The sequence below is a fragment of the Pecten maximus genome, chromosome 1 (assembly GCF_902652985.1).
Source record: "Pecten maximus chromosome 1, xPecMax1.1, whole genome shotgun sequence".
In the NCBI taxonomy this organism is placed as follows: Eukaryota; Metazoa; Mollusca; class Bivalvia; order Pectinida; family Pectinidae; genus Pecten; species Pecten maximus.
In genome coordinates, this window is record NC_047015.1 from 1,115,221 (window position 1) to 1,132,063 (window position 16,843).

A 16,843-nucleotide genomic window follows, 5' to 3' on the forward strand; every position below is an offset into this window, starting at 1 on the left:
TACGCAAAGCTTTTTAAATCCCTGGTTGTTGACCATCAGCCAAGATCGATACAGCTCTAATTTCGTCATACTGGGTACACGTGGCTTGTGTATAACGTATCTCACAAAGTCGTGCACCGCTTTCGTCTATGCTCAAAATATCAGAATCCTTGGTGTCACCTAAATAATAGCATTCCCTTCCCTCGGCTTTATTTTAAACGCCCTATCAACACAATTGATCATTTAATGACAGCGCATATTTTCGAGAGCAGTGATATCTAAGTGTTTGACTCCAGTTATGAGGAAAAGACTTCATAGTGCTAACTCATGGAAATAGTATGCCGACTTTATAGCGTTACCTTGCAGACGTTATATGCTGACTTATAGTGCTACATCGCTGAAGTAATACTCCGAATTTATTGTGCTATCTCGCTGAAGTGATTTGCCAAATTTAAAAGGCTATCTGACTGAAGTAAAATGTCGCCTTTATAATGTTACTTCAGTGAAGTTATATACGTCCCACACGTTACACTGACAAAGGGCGAACCATACGTCCCACACCTTATACTGACAACGGGTGGACGAGTCGTCTCAAATATGTTTCTGACAACGGGCTTAACAGTCGTCCCACACAATATACCGACAACGGGCGAAGAGGTCGTCCAACACATTATATTGACAATGGGCGAACCAGTCGTCCTACATGTTATACTGACAGGTGGCAAAACGGAGGTCCCATATATTATACTGAAAACAGGCAAACCAGTCGCCCTACAAATTACACTGAAAACGGACGAACCAGTCGCCTGACACAAGTTATAATGACAATGTTCTGACTACGGGCGAACGAGACGTCTAAAACGTTATAATGATAACCGCCGAACCAGCCGTTATATTGACAATGGCAACAAAACGTCCCTCACATACTGACAATTAGCGAGCCAGACGTCCAAAATATAACACTGACAACGGGCGAGCCATGTATCCGAAATATTATACTGACAATTGACGAACTAGTCTTCTCTCACGTTATACTGACAAATGAGCAAACCAGTCGGCCCCCATACGTTATACTGAAAACGGGCAAACAAGACGTACCAAGCATACCGACAGTGGGCGCACCAGTTGTCTAACTCAAGTGATACTGACAATGGGCAACCCATTCGTCCCACACACTTTATACTGACAACGGGCGAACGAGTCGTCCCACAAGTTATACTGACAATGGGGGAACCAGTCGTCCCACAAGTTATACTGACAATGGGGGAACCAGTCGTCCCACAAGTTATACTGACAATGAGGGAACCAGTCGTCCCACAAGTTATACTGACAATGGGCGAACCAGTCGTCCCACAAGTTATACTGACAATGGGCGAACCAGTCGTCCCACAAGTTATACTGACAATGGGGGAACCAGTCGTCCCACAAGTTATACTGACAATGAGGGAACCAGTCGTCCAACAAGTTATACTGACAATGGGGGAACCAGTCGTCCCACAAGTTATACTGACAATGGGGGAACCAGTCGTCCACCAAGTTATACTGACAATGGGCGAACCAGACGTCCCACAAGTTATACTGACAATGGGGGAACCAGTCGTCCAACAAGTTATACTGACAATGGGCAACCCATTCGTCCCACACACTTTATACTGACAATGGGGGAACCAGTCGTCCCACAAGTTATACTGACAATGGGGGAACCAGTAGTCCCACAAGTTATACTGACAATGGGGGAACCAGTCGTCCCACAAGTTATACTGACAATGGGCGAACCAGTCGTCCCACAAGTTATACTGACAATGGGCGAACCAGTCGTCCCACAAGTTATACTGACAATGGGGGAACCAGTCGTCCCACAAGTTATACTGACAATGGGGGAACCAGTCGTCCCACAAGTTATACTGACAATGGTGGAACCAGTCGTCCCACAAGTTATACTGACAACGGGCGAACGAGACGTCCCACAAGTTATACTGACAATGGGGGAACCAGTCGTCCCTCTCCTTACATTTTGAACGTTAATACCTTTAACAATAATGGATGTTATAACCAGGAGTTAGGAACCAAAGTTTGTATCACAGGGGCGAACGTTCAACCTAACGAGGCAGTCATTAATTTTCTCAGATGGTCCAACTCAACTCAACGAATAAGACGAGGCGTTTTTTATTCTTTATTTTATTTATTTCATTTATTTTTTTCGGCATAGCCGTCTAATTTTCTTTTGGCCCCGGATGTGACGCGACAGGTGGCGTTCTGGTCAAGATGAAGTATGTGACTGGTCAATGTAGCGGTCAATGCAAAATGCAGATATACAGTTAAAAACGAAACAAAGTTAACGGGACCTCACGGTAAATCAATATCTATTTTGTATTTTTTATCATATTATTGGGTATATCTTTAAAGAAAATAACCTTCTGAACAATGACCATTCGAATTTGATGATGTATATACATAAAAACATCAATTATTGAAAGGTTATCACTCTGAATATGCAAATGTTGTGACATATACGGAAACAAAAATGGCTTCCAATGTGAATCGACTGCGGTTGAAAACTATAACAGCTTCCGCAATGAAGAGAATAATAGGAAAATGGGTCAAACACAATCCTAGAATTAAACTTGGGAAGCAGTACAATAGATTGTAACAGTTCAAACATGAAAACAGCAGTAATACGGGGGGATTTAGTGGCCTATCACTAATCATACAATGGGACAGATGGTACAAATCTTTCATCGCGATTTTCGCACCATTTTCTTTTATATGTAATTGCAATGTGTGCATCACTTGATTTTGTTTCACCATGTGAATCATTTTGTTTTTGTTTCACATGTTTGTTTGCTTGCTTGTTTTTGTTTTTGTTTTTTGTTTTTTGTTTGTTTTTATTTGTTTTTTCTTTCTTCTCATATCTGAATCATTTTGTTTTTGCTTCGCATGTAATTTTTTTTCCACATGTGAACCATTTTGTTTTTGCTTCGAATGTATTTTTTTTTTCACATGTAAATCGTTTTGATTTTGTTTCACATGTGTTTCATTTTGTTCGATATATGATTTTATAATCTATCACTCTGACAACTATCAGCTTAATAGTTACTGTACGCATGAAATATCAAAGAAAATTATCATATTGTAGTGTTCATATATTAAGTGTTACAAATTATTATTTTAACGAGATGCGTACATACAAATATTACAAATATTTATTTTAATGAGATGTACACATTGTTTAGAGGAATATGGACGTGTCTTTGACATGGACGTATCTTTGTCATGGACGGCTTAGAAGTACAAAGCCGTAACTCAGGTTTTGAGATTTTGAGAAAAAATGAAGTTGAATAGTTGGAGAATTAAAAACTCTGATTGTAAGCAAAATAATAAAACAGGTGACTGGTTGAATACAAGTAATATAAAATATATAAAAAAAAAAAAAAAAATGATATCGTTATAAATGCACAAATAAAATATAACAAATAAACCTAATAAAGATTTGTTCACAAATAAAATATAACAAATGACTTTTTAAAGTGATAAAATAAAATATGTCAAATACAAATGTATCTATTACTGGCAGTAAGATATTACAATTGTGACTAGTACTGGTAGTAAGATATTCACACATTCAATGTTACATACATAATTTTAATTTTGAACGTATACAATATTACAAATAAAATATTACTCTTTAATTATGTTTTATAACGAAAGCCAGCTGTGCACACATTATCTTGCATAAACATTACCATAATGCATTTGGCACATTTGTAGCATTATAAGAATAGTGTTGCATTGATGCGTGTACATTTTGTATACTGATGCTACACGTAACAAAATACATAATATACATCGCATACGAACTTGAGTAAGTCTAATGTCAAGATTGAAATGAGTTCATCTTAAGAAGAATATATCATGATTTCGATGGTAGTAATAAATGGATGCTAATTAGATATTCGTATATGTCATCAGACGATGGTTAGATAACAAAAATGCCCTCAACTTTGGATAAAATCACGGGTGCGAAACTGCGGCTACAACACCTTATATTATTTTTATCAGCAGTTACGTCCCCTTTGACCACAAAAGTATGTATTTTGCGCCAGCATTACCTCCCCTTAGACCACTTTTCTAACATGCTCTATTCTATGCTGTTCGACTGTGTTGGTTATGTTCATGATACCAACTTTGGTGATGTAGACATCATATGTATGATTTAAACTAGAGGTTATGAACCGTTATTGTTGTGTTTATGAGTCAGTCTTAGAAATCGTCACATTTTCTACCCGAGCACTTTTTAAGTTTAAAAAAAATTTTTTTAATAGGGGGGTTTAAAATTTTTTTTTTTTTTTTGGTGATTTTGTTTTTTTTTTTTTTTTTTTTGGTTTTTTTTTTTTTTTTTTCTTTTTTTTTTTTAAAAAAATTTGCTTTTTTTTTTTTTGTTTTTTTTTGGGTTTTTTTTGTTTTTTTGGGTTGTTTTTTTGTTTTTTTTTTTTTGGTTTTTTTTTTTTTTTTTTTTTTTTTTTTTTTGTTTTTTGTTTTTTTGGGGGGTTTTGATTTTTTTTTTTCTTTTGTTACCCCCCCCCCCCCTTGTTTTTGGGTGGTTTCCCCCCAAAAAAAAGATTTGGGGTGTTTTGGGGTCTTTAGTTTTTCTTTATGTTTTTGTTGTTTTTTTTCCGGGGTTTATTTTTTTTTTTTGTTTTTTGGTTTTTTTTTTTTTTAAATTTTCCCCCCTTTTTCTTTTTTTGGGTTTTTGCTTTTTGTTTTTTCTTTTTTTTAAATTTGGGGGGTGTTTTTTTTGTTTTTTTTTTTTTTTTTTTTTTTTTAGTTTCCCCTTTTTTTTTTTGTTTTTTTTTTTTTTTTCTGAAGTTCGGGGTTATTTGGGAAAGTTTTTTTTTTTTTTGATCTTTTTTTGGGTTTTTTTTGGGTTCTTTTTTTTTTCGGGGGGGTTTTGGGGGGTTTTTTTTTTGGGGCCCCCAAACCCCCAAAAAGGTAAAGGAAAAGGGGGGGGGAAAAGGGGGGGAAAAAAAAGGGCCCCCCCTCCCTTTTTTTTTTTTTTATTTTCCCCCCCCCCCCCCCCCACCCCCCCCCCCCCCCCCCCCCCCAATTTTTTTTTTTTTTTTTTTTTCTTTCGTTTTGTTTTTCCCTTTTTTTTCCCCCCCCCCCCCACCCCCCCCGCCCCCCCCCCCCCTTTTCCCCCCCCCCCCCCCCCCCCCCCCCCCCCCCCCTCCCCTTTCTCCTTCTTCCCCTGCCATCTCCCCGTCGTCCTCCCCCCCTCTCGCGCCCCCCCCCCCCCCCCAAAAAAAAACCTTTTTTTCCGGTTTTTAAAAAAAGTTCAAATTTTTGGGTTTTTTTTAAAAAAATTGCATCAAGCAAAAAAAATATATACCATTATTGTGGTGAAGATATCAATCTAATACTGATATACGTAGCTTGTATTGACATTCATTTGGTATTTTTATTGACATTGATTTGGTATGTTTATTGACATATATTTGGTATATTTATTGACATTTATTTGGTATGTTTATTGACATATATTTGGTATATTTATTGACATTTATTTGGTATGTTTATTGACATATATTTGGTATGTTTATTGACATATATTTGGTATGTTTATTGACATTTATTTGGTGTGTTTATTGACATATATTTGGTATGTTTATTGATATTGATTTGGTATGTTTATTGACATATATTTGGTATATTTATTGACATATATTTGGTATGTTTATTAACATTGACTTGGTGTGTTTATTGACATATATTTGGTATGTTTATTGACATTGATTTGGTATGTTTATTGACATTGATTTGGTGTGTTTATTGACATATATTTGGTGTGTTTATTGACACACATTTGGTGTGTTTATTGACATTGATTTGGTGTGTTTATTGACATATATTTGGTGTGTTTATTGACATATATTTGGGGTGTTTATTGACATTGATTTGGTGTGTTTATTGACATATATTTGGTGTGTTTTATTGACATATATTGGGTTGTGTTTTTTTTTTGCCCTTCCCTTTTTTTTTTTTTAAATCCCTTAAATCATTTTTGGGATTTTTGGATGTTAAATTGTGGGAGATGTTTGATTGTTGCGCTTTTTTGTTTTGTGTGAGTGTTTGCTTGTGGGGTTTTTTGTTGGGTGGCTGTTTTTTTGTGTGGGTTTTGTTTGTGTAGATTTTTTGGTTGCGTGGGGATGTTTGTTGTGGGGAGGTTTGTTTTGCCCCGAGATTTTTGATTGTGGGGAATGTTTGTAGTATGAATTTTTATGGGAAATTTTGGGGTTTGTTTTAAATTTTTGGGTTTTGCGGGGAAAATTTTTGGTTGGGGGTGAGATTTTTTGTTTTGTGTGAGATTTTTTGTTTGTTAGATTTTTTGTTGTGTGAATTTTTTTAAAATAGTGTGCGTTTTGTTGTGTGAGTTTTTCTTGGGGGGCGTTTTGCTTGTGTGGCTGTTTTTTTGTGCGTTTTTGTTGGTGTGCGCTGTTTGCTTGGCTGCGCTGTTTGCTTGTGTGCGCTGTTTGCTTGTGTGCGATGTTTGTTTGTGTGCAGATGTTTGCTTGTATGAGATGTTTGCTTGCGTGAGCATGTTTGCTAGTCTGACCTGTTTGCTTGTGTGCGCGGTTTGATTGTCTGCGCTGTTTTGCTTGTGTGCGACTGTTTGCTTGTGTGCGCTGTTTGCTTGTGTGCGCTGTTTGCATTGCGCTGTTTGTTTGTGTGCGCTGTTTGCTTGTCTGCGCTGTTTGCTTGTCTGCTCTGTTTGCTTGTGTGCGCTGTTTGCATTGTCTGCGCTGTTTGCTTGTCTGCGCTGTTTGCTCGTCTGCGCTGTTTGTTTGTCTGCGCTGTTTGCTTGTGTGCCTGTTGCTCGTCTGCGCTCTTTGCTTGTGTGCGCTGTTTGCTTGTGTGCGCTGTTTGCTTGTCTGCGCTGTTTGCTTGTGTGCGCTGTTTGCTTGCGCTGTTTGCTTGTGTGCGCTGTTTGCTTGTCTGCGCTGTTTGCATCGTGTGCGCTGTTTGGTTTGTGTGCGCTGTTTGCTTGTGTGCGCTGTTTGTTTGTGTGCGCTGTTTGCTCGTCTGCGCTGTTTGCTTGTTTAGCGCTGTTTGCTCGTCCTGCGCTGTTTGCTTGTGTGCGCTGTTGCTCGTCTGCGCTGTTTGCCTTGTGTGCGCTGTTTGCTTGTCTGCGCTGTTTGCTTGTGTGCGCTGTTTGCTTGTGTGCGCTGTTTGCTTGTCTGCGCTGTTTGCTTGTGTCGCTGTTTGCTTGTGTGCGCTGTTGTTTGTGTGCGCTGTTTGCTTGTGTGCGCTGTTTGCTTGTGTGCGCTTTTTGTGTGCGCTGTTTGTTTGGTGTGCGCTGTTTGCTTGTGTGCGCTGTTTGCTTGTGTGCGCTGTTTGCTTGTGTGCCATGTTTGGTTGTGTGCGCTGTTTGGGTTGTGTGCGCTGTTTGCTTGTGTGCGCTGTTTGCTTGTCTGCGCTGTTTGCTCGTCTGCGCTGTTTGTTTGTGTGGCGCTGTTTGGTTGTTTGCGCTGTTTGTTTGTCTGCGCTGTTTGCTTGTGTGCGCTGTTTGCTTGTGTGCGCTGTTTGTTTGTGTGCGCTGTTTGTTTGTCTGCGCTGTTTGCTCGTCTGCGCTCTTTGCTTGTGTGCGCTGTTTGCCTGTGTGCGCTGTTTGCTTGTGTGCGCTGTTTGGGTTGTGTGCGCTGTTTGCTCGTGTGCGCTGTTTGCTCGTGTGCGCTGTTTGCTTGTGTGCGGTGTTTGCTTGTGTGCGCTGTTTGCTTGTGTGAGCTGTTTGCTTGTGTGCGCTGTTTGCTTGTGTGCGCATGTTTGGTTGCGTGCGATGTTTGGTTGCGTGAGATGTTTGCTTGTGTGAGATGTTTTGATTGCTTGAGATGTTTGACTTGTGTGCGATGTTTGATCGTGTGCGCTGTTTGCTTGTGTGCGCTGTTTGCTTGTGTGCAGCTGTTTGCTTGTGTGCGCTGTTTGCTTGTGTGCGCTCTGTGCCTTGTGTGCGCTGTTTGCTTGGCTGCGCTTGTTTGCTTGTGTGCGCTGTTTGCTTGTGTGCGCTGTTTGTTGTTGCGCTTTGCTTGTCTGCGCTGTTTGCTTGCGTGCGCTGTTTGACTCGTCTGCCCTGATTTGCTTGTGTGCGCGGTTTGCTTGTCTGCGCTGTTTGCCTTGTGTGCGCTGTTTGCTTGTGTGCGCTGTTTGCTTGTGTCCGCTGTTGCTTGCGCTGTTTGTTTGTGTGCGCTGTTTGCTTGTCTGCGCTGTTTGCTTGTCTGCGCTGTTTGCTTGTGGTGCGCTGTTTGCTTGTTCTGCCTGTTTGTTTGTCTGCGCTGTTTGCTTGTGTGCCCTGTTTGCTCGTCTGCGCTCTTTGCTTGTGTGCGCTGTTTGCTTGTGTGCGCTGTTTGCTTGTCTGCGCTAGTTTGCTTGTGTGCGCTGTTTGCTTGCGCTGTTTGCTTGTGTGCGCTGTTGCTTGTCTGCGCTGTTTGCTCGTGTGGCCCTTTTTTGTTTGTTTTGGGGCCTTTTTCCCTTGTTTTCCGCTTTTTTTTTGTGTGCCCCCGGGTTTGCTCGTCTGGCTTTTCCCTTGGGTTTGCGCTGTTTGCTTTCCTTCGTTTGTTTGCTTGTTCCCTGTTTGCTCCCCTCCCCCTTGTTTGCTTGTGTGCGTTTTTTGCTTGTCTGCGCTGTTTCCCTTGTGTGCGCTTTTTTCCCCTTTGTTTGCCCCTGGTTTTGCTTGTGCCCCCCCTTTTTTTGGGCTTTTCTGCCCCTGTTTGCTCGTCTCCCCCCTTTGTTTGTCTGTTTTTTTTGGGTTCCCGGGCGCTTTTGGGGGTTTGCGTGCGCTTTTTGGGCTTGGTGCCTTTTTGCTTTTCTTGGCTTTTTGTTGGGTGTGCGCGTTTGCTGTTTTTGGTTTTTTGGGTTGTGGGGTTTGTTGGTGTGCGCTTTTTCTTGTTTGCGCTGTTTGCTTTGTGGCCTTTTTTCTTGTGTGGCCTGTTTTTTTTGGATGCGCTGTTTGCTTGTGTGCGCTCTTTTGCTTGTGTGCGCTGTTTGGTTGTGTGCCTGTTTGCTTGTCTGCGCTGTTGAGTTGCGTGCGCTTTTTGCTCGTCTGCCCTGTTTGCTTGTGTGCGCGGTTTTGCTTGTCTGCGCGGTTTGCTTGTGTGCGCTGTTTGCTTGTGTGCGCTGTTTGCTTGTGTGCGCTAGTTTGCTTTGCGCTGTTTGTTTGTCTGCGCTGTTTGCTTGGTCTGCGACTGTTTGCTTGTCTGCGCTGTTTGCTTGTGGTGCGCTGTTTTGCTTGTCTGGCGCTGTTTGACTTGTCATTGCGCTGTTTGCTCGTCTGCGCTGTTTGTTTGTCTGCGCTGTTTGCTTGTGTGCACCTGTTTGCTCGTCCTGCGCATCTTGCTTGTGTGCGCTGTTTGCTTGTGTGCGCTGTTTGCTTGTCTGCGCTGTTTGACTTGTGTGCAGCTGTTTGCTTGCAGCTGTTTGCCTTGTGTGCGCTGTTTGCTTGTCTGCGCTGTTTGCTCGTGTGCGCTGTTTGGTTTGTGTGCGCTGTTTGCTTGTGTGCGCTGTTTGGTTTGTGTGCGCTGTGTTGCTCGTCCTGCGCTGTTTGCTTGTTTGCGCTGTTTGCTCGTCTGCGCTGTTTGCTTGTGTGCGCTGTTTGCTCTCTGCGCTGTTTGCTTGTGTGCGCTGTTTGCTTGTCTGCGCTTTTGCTTGTGGTGCGCTGTTTGCTTGTGTGCGCTGTTTGCTTGTCTTCGCTGTTTGCTTGTGTGCGCTGTTTGCTTGTGTGCGCTGTTTGTTTGTGTGCGCTGTTTGCTTGTGTGCGCTGTTTGCTTGTAGTGCGCTTTTTGTGTGCGCTGTTTGTTTGTGTGCGCTGTTTGCTTGTGTGCGCTGTTTGCTTGTGTGCGCTGTTTGCTTGTGTGCGCTGTTTGCTTGTGTGCGCTGTTTGGTTGTGTGCGCTGTTTGGTTGTGTGCGCTGTTTGCTTGTCTGCGCTGTTTGCTCGTCTGCGCTGTTTGTTTGTGTGCGCTGTTTGGGTTGTGGCGACTAGTTTTGTTTGTCTGCGCTGTTGTGCTTGTGTGCGCTGTTTGCTTGTGTGCGCTGTTTGTTTGTGTGCGCTGTTTGTTTGTCTGCGCTGTTTGCTCGTCTGCGCTCTTTGCTTGTGTGCGCTGTTGCCTGTGGTGCGCTGTTTGCTTGTGTGCGCTTTGGGTTGTGTGCGCTGTTTGGCTCGTGGCGCTGTTTGCTCGTGTGCGCTGTTTGCTTGTGTGCGGTGTTTGCTTGTGTGCGCTGTTTGCTTGTGTGCGCTGTTTGCTTGTGTGCGCTGTTTTGCTTGTGTGCGCTGTTTGGTTGCGTGCGCTGTTGGGTTTGCGTGCGCTGTTTGCTTGTGTGAGCTGTTTGCTTGCTTGAGCTGTTTGCTTGTTGAGCCTGTTTGCTCGTGTGGCGATGTTTGCTTGTGTGCGCTGTTTGCTTGTGTGCGCTGTTTGCTGTGTGGCGCTGTTTGCTTGTCGGCTTTTTGTTGTGGGGCTGTTTTTGGTGTGGGCTTTTTGTTTGGTGCCTTTTTGTTTTGTGGCGTTTGTTTTTTTCCCTTTTTTTGTTTTGGCTGTTTGTTTGTGTGCGCCTTTTTGTTTGGTGTGGTTTTTTGGGTTGTGTCCTGTTGTTGTTGCCTGTTTGGGTTTTGTGTGCGCTTTTGGTTGTGTCCCCGCTTTTCCCCTTGTCTCCGCTGTTTTGCTCCCTGCGCTTTTTGTTTGTGTGGCCTGTTTGGGTTTGTGCGTTTTTTTTTGCCTGCCTTTTTGCTTGTGTGCGTTTTTTTCTTGTGTGCGCTGTTTGTTTGGGGTCCCTTTTTTGTTTTCTGCGCTGTTTCCCTCGTCTGCGCTTTTCCCGGGTGTGCGCCTTTTTTTCCTGTGGGGCGCTTTTTGCTTGTGGCCCCTTTTGGTTGTGTCCCTTTTTGGGCTCGTGGGGCCGCGGGTTTGCTTGTTCGCTGTTTGCTTGTTTTGCGGGGGGTTTCCCCTTGTGTGCGCTGTTTCTTGGTGCGCTGTTTGCTTGTTTTCGCTGTTTGATTGTTTGGGTTTTTGGGGTTTGCGTGTTTTTTGGGTTTGGGTTTGCGGGGGTTTTTGTTGTTGACCTTTTTTGCTTGTTTGGGCCCCTGGTTTTTTGTGTGCGCTGTTTGCTGTGTGCGCTTTTTTTGTGTGCGTTTTTTCTTGTGGCGCTTTTGCTTTTTGTGCGCTGTTTTGCTTGTTGCGTTTCTTTGTTGTTGTGGTGTTTGTTGGATGGTTTTTGTTGGGGGTTTTTCTTGTGTGGGTTTTTTTGTTTTGTGTGGTGTTTGTTTTGGGTTTTTGGGGTGCTTTGGTGTTTTTTTCCCCCCGTTTGTTGTGTGCGGGGTTTTGCTTGTCTGGCTGTTTGTTTGTGGGTTTTTTGGGCTTGTTTTGGCTGTTTTGTTGTTTTCGTTTTTTCCCTTGCGCTTTTTTGTTTTTTTGTGGTGTTTTTTTGTCTGGCTTTTGGCTTGTCTGCGCTGTTTGCTTGTGTGCGCTGTTTGCTTGTCTGCGCTGTTTGCTTGTCTGCGCTGTTTGCTCGTCTGCGCTGTTTGTTTGTCTGCGCTGTTTGCCTTGTGTGCCCTGTTTGCTCGTCTGCGCTCTTTGCTTGTGTGCGCTGTTTGCTTGTGTGCGCTGTTTGCTTGTCTGCGCTGTTTGCTTGTGCGCTGTTTGCTTGCGCTTGTTTGCTTGTGTGCGCTGTTGCTTGTCTGCGCTGTTTGCTCGTGTGCGCTGTTTGTTTGTGTGCGCTGTTTGCTTGTGTGCGCTGTTTGTTTGTGTGCGCTGTTTGCTCGTCTGCGCTGTTTGCATTGTTTGCGCTGTTTGCTCGTCTGCGCTGTTTGCTTGTGTGCGCTGTTTGCTCGTCTGCGCTGTTTGCTTGTGTGCGCTGTTTGCTTGTCTGCGCTGTTTGCTTGTGTGCGCTGTTTGCTTGTGTGCGCTTTTGCTTGTCTGCGCTGTTTGCTTGTGTGCGCTGTTTGCTTGTGTGCGCTGTTTGTTTGTGTGCGCTGTTTGCTTGTGTGCGCTGTTTGCTTGTGTGCGCTTTTTGTGTGCGCTGTTTGTTTGTGTGCGCTGTTTGCTTGTGTGCGCTGTTTGCTTGTGTGCGCTGTTTGCTTGTGTGCGCTGTTTGGTTGTGTGCGCTGTTTGGGTGTGTGCGCTGTTTGCTTGTGTGCGCTGTTTGCTTGTCTGCGCTGTTTGCTCGTCTGCGCTGTTTGTTTGTGTGCGCTGTTTGGTTGTGTGCGCTGTTTGTTTGTCTGCGCTGTTTGCTTGTGTGCGCTGTTTGCTTGTGTGCGCTGTTGTTTGTGTGCGCTGTTTGTTTGTCTGCGCTGTTTGCTCGTCTGCGCTCTTTGCTTGTGTGCGCTGTTTGCCTGTGTGCGCTGTTTGCTTGTGTGCGCTGTTTGGTTGTGTGCGCTGTTTGCTCGTGTGCGCTGTTTGCTCGTGTGCGCTGTTTGCTTGTGTGCGGTGTTTGCTTGTGTGCGCTGTTTGCTTGTGTGCAGCTGTTTGCTTGTGTGCGCTGTTTGCTTGTGTGCGCTGTTTGTTTGTGTGCGCTGTTTGTTTGTCTGCGCTGTTTGCTTGTCTGCGCTGTTTGCTTGTGTGCGCTGTTTGCTTGTGTGCGCTGTTTGGTTGTGTTCGCTGTTTGGTTGTGTGCGCTGTTTGTTTGTGTGCGCTGTTTGCTTGTGTGCGCTGTTTGCTTGCGCTGTTTGGTTGTGTGCGCTGTTTGCTCGTGTGCGCTGTTTGCTTGTGTGCGGTGTTTGCTTGTGTGCGCTGTTTGCTTGTGTGCGCTGTTTGCTTGTGTGCGCTGTTTGGTTGTGTTCGCTGTTTGGTTGTGTGCGCTGTGTTGCTCGTCATGCGCTGTTTGCTTGTGTGCGCTGTTTGCTTGTGTGCGCTGTTGCTTGCTTGCGCTGTTGCTTGTGTGCGCTGTTTGTTTGTGTGCGCTGTTTGCTTGTCTGCGCTGTTTGTTTGTCTGCGCTGTTTGCTTGTCTGCGCTGTTTGCTTGTGTGCGCTGTTTGGTTGTGTGCGCTGTTTGCTTGTGTGCGCTGTTTGTTTGTGTTGGCTGTTTGCTTGTCTGCGCTGTTTGCTTGTGTGCGCTGTTTCCTGGTGTGCGCTCTTTGCTTGTGTGCGCTGTTTGCTTGTGTGCGCTGTTTGCTTGTGTGCGCTGTTTGCTCGTGTGCGCTGTTTGCTTGTGTGCGCTGTTTGCTCGTCTGCGCTGTTTGTTTGTGTGCGCCTGTTTGCTCGTCTGCGCTGTTTGCTTGTGTGCGCTGTTTTGCTTGTGTGCGCTGTTTGCTTGCTTGCGCTGTTTGCTTGTGTGCGCTGTTGCTCGTCTGCGCTGTTTGCTTGTGTGCGCTGTTTGCTCGTCTGCGCTGTTTGTGTGCGCTGTTTGCTAGTATGAGATGTTTTGTTTGTGTGAGATGTTTGATTGTATGATATGTTTGCTTGTCTGCGCTGTTTGCTTGTGTGCGCTGTTTGCTTGTGTGCGCTGTTGGTTGTGTGCGCTGTTGCTTGTGTGCGCTGTTTGGTTGTGTGCGCTGTTTGCTTGTGTGCGCTGTTTGCTTGTGTGCGCTGTTGCTTGTGCGCTGTTTGCTTGTGTGCGGTGTTTGTTTGTATGCGCATGTTTGATAGAGTGAGCTGTTTGTTTGTTCGAGCTGTTTGCTTGTGTGAGCTGTTTGCTTGTGTGCGGTGTTTGTTTGTCTGCGCTGTTTGCTTGTGTGCGCTGTTTGCTTGTCTGCGCTGTTTGCTTGTGTGCGCTGTTTGCTTGTTTGCGCTGTTTGTTTGTGTGCGCTGTTTGCTTGTGTGCGCATGTTTTCTTGCGTGCGCTGTTTGTTTGTGTGCGCTGTTTGCTTGTTTGCGCTGTTTGCTTGTGTGCGCTCTTTGCTTGTCTGCGCTGTTTTGTGTGCGCTGTTTGCTCGTCTGCGCTGTTTGCTTGTCTGCGCTGTTTGCTTGTGTGCGCTGTTGCTTGTGTGCGCTGTTTGCTTGTGTGCGCTGTTTTCATCGCGTGCGCTGTTTCTTTGTGTGCGCATGTTTGCTACCCTTAGTACTGAAGCAGTAATATAAAACATTCGAGCTCCTATCACACCTTTCTGTGACTATAAAGTGTTAATATCTGACATAAACCATTAAAGTATCTGTTATCCTCATGTTCAACTAAAATGGAGAGTCCCGAAATTTGTTTTTAATTTCGCCATGACTGATACCGTACAGTTGTGTCGACTGAACATACAGTTTGATGAGTATATAGTTTTAATTATCAATGACATCCTGATATCACAATCCTTTTACTAGTAAACAAGTACAGTGTCAGTTCAATAATGAAATCTTCAGATAAATGTTTAGTTGTCACTGAAATCTAGACAGAGACTGCAGCAGGTCGGTACCCGGAGAGGCTATCCATCAATATTCCTGTAGGAAATCCGTATATATAATGTCCTATCGGAAACAATACAAAAGTTCAGAAAAACTCTTTAACTATGATTTTTGTAAACCTAATAATACTAACGTATGAAAAGTTTTAAGTTGTTACGTAAATGAATGTAGATGAAACTGGAGCACGATGCTCTGAAATCTTGTCTTGACTTTAACGCTGTTTTTACAAAGTATGTATAAATCTGTACGTATTCACGCTTAAAACTGTGGTGACTTTGGGAATTAAATTCCTGTTCGATTAAGATTGTATCGGGGATATTGAAACCATTATACTCAACAGTCTATTGGGAAAATAGCCATTAAAATACAGGGAAGCGATATCTTTATACTGAAACCTGACATAGAATATATTTGTTCTGTCAGTCTCCCATTTATAAGTAATTAATTAAAATATACACTTATATGTGAATTTAATTTGGTCGATTGTGTGTTCTGTTTATCTACAGACACTATCGATTAAAGCGCAGTTTCCGAGTTACGTGCTTCATGAGCCAGATTCGAATCAGATACATCAGCCACTGTATCACAATGGACTATAACGTACCTTCACATGCCAATTATATCAAATTAATTCTTGTTATCAGTTTTGTTCAATACAGGATGGAACATAAAGTATATGCACAATGTAACCTGGAAATTTAAGTGTTTTTACAATGTAGGACGAATATAACGTGTATGTACAGTGTAGGAATAATATAACGTGTAATTACAATGTAGAAATAATATAAAGTGTATGTACAATGTAGGAATGATATAACGTGTATGTACAATGTAGGAATAATATAACGTGTATGTACAATGTAGGAATAATATAACGTGTATGTATAATGTAGGAATAATATAACGTGTATGTACAATGTAGGAATAATATAACGTGTATGTACAATGTAGAACGAATATAACGTGTATATACAAAGTAGGAATAATATAACGTGTATATACAATGTAGGACGAATATAACGTGTATGTACAATGTAGGAATAATATAACGTGTATGATAATACGATAATACGATAAATAATGGACGCAGGCTGTAAGCCTCTATGTCCATATCAATTGATATTACATGTTTACAATGTGATATACATCTGGTGTGCAATGAGTTAATTTGTCCTTTTTCATATATATACACAAGTTATTTGTTGGTATTATCCCAGTGATTGTCCAGTGCAATTTCAAACTGTTTAACCTCCTCGGCATCTATAACATGTTGTGGCAAATTGTTCCAAACATCTACTACCCTGAAGCTGAAAAAGTTTTTTCTTATGTCTAGGTTACAATGTAGGAATGTATATTGTATAATTATGTATAATGTAGGAATAATATAACGTGTATGTACAATGTAGGAATAATATAACGTGTATGTACAATGTAGGAATGATATAACGTGTATGTACAATGTAGGAATAATATAACGTGTATGTGAAATATTCGACGAATAAAACGTTTATGTACAATGTACATGGAGATGGAATATAAAGTGTATGTACGATATAATGTGTAGTCGAAATTATGCTTTTGATTACTGGGCTAATGAACGAGGCATACTTGTTTTAAAATGTCTAGATTCGGAACACAGTCCCGTTATTTTGTGTTAAAAACACCTTCAGCTGTTATGGTTTCTTCATCATGACTCCTGTTCCCACTGTTAGCCCAGACAGATTATAAAGACATTATTATGTTCGCCTTTGCTGCCCCATCATTCCATTTGTCAGCCAGTGTGACCTGTTGGATTCCATATTTGACAGAAACCTGCGGTGATTAAGGTACTAATAACTACAGAATCAACATTGTCATGGTTTGGACATTATTCTTTAGTAGTGATATCAACAGAAATATTTATGTAAATACACTTTGAAACATCACACGTAGCTTACCTTTGTTTGTGGTAATGATTTGCTCGTTGTTTATGTGGGACGGGTTATTCTCGGTCATTGTTTATGTTATGTAATCCCCGTGGAATGACGACCACGATAGTTAGAGGCCGGGTGGTGTACATCCTGTTAAGTCAGAACAAGGTTCACCACTTTGTACTGCATCACAAACCAGGGTAACAAAAAGAGCGTCCATTTAGTGTTCACTACTTTATAAAACATGATTAATAATCTTGGTCGTCAAAACCAATGTGATAATAAGTGTCCAATTCAGTGTTCACTAATGTATTAAAACATGATTAATGATCTTGGTCGTCAAAACCAATATGATAATAAGTGTCCAATTCCTTGCTTGGGGCGTGCTTTAATAACTTTTTTGTAGTAAGTAACACATATGTTGACGAAATTAGTAGATTTACCCAATAATATACTAAGTATCAAACTGTACATGTGACTTGTGATGTTAAATGTTTAGCGGTACATGTGACTTGTGATGTTCAATGTTTAGCAGTACATGTGACTAGTGATGCTCAATGTTTAGCGGTACATGCGACTAATGATGTTCAATG

The 16,843-nt window shown here is 42.4% G+C and overlaps 1 pseudogene; it reads right to left on the minus strand.

The window, feature by feature from the left end:
* Positions 1–4,094: 4,094 nt before the first annotated feature.
* On the minus strand, positions 4,095–16,335 carry LOC117339857 (annotated as a pseudogene).
* Positions 16,336–16,843: the final 508 nt, after the last annotated feature.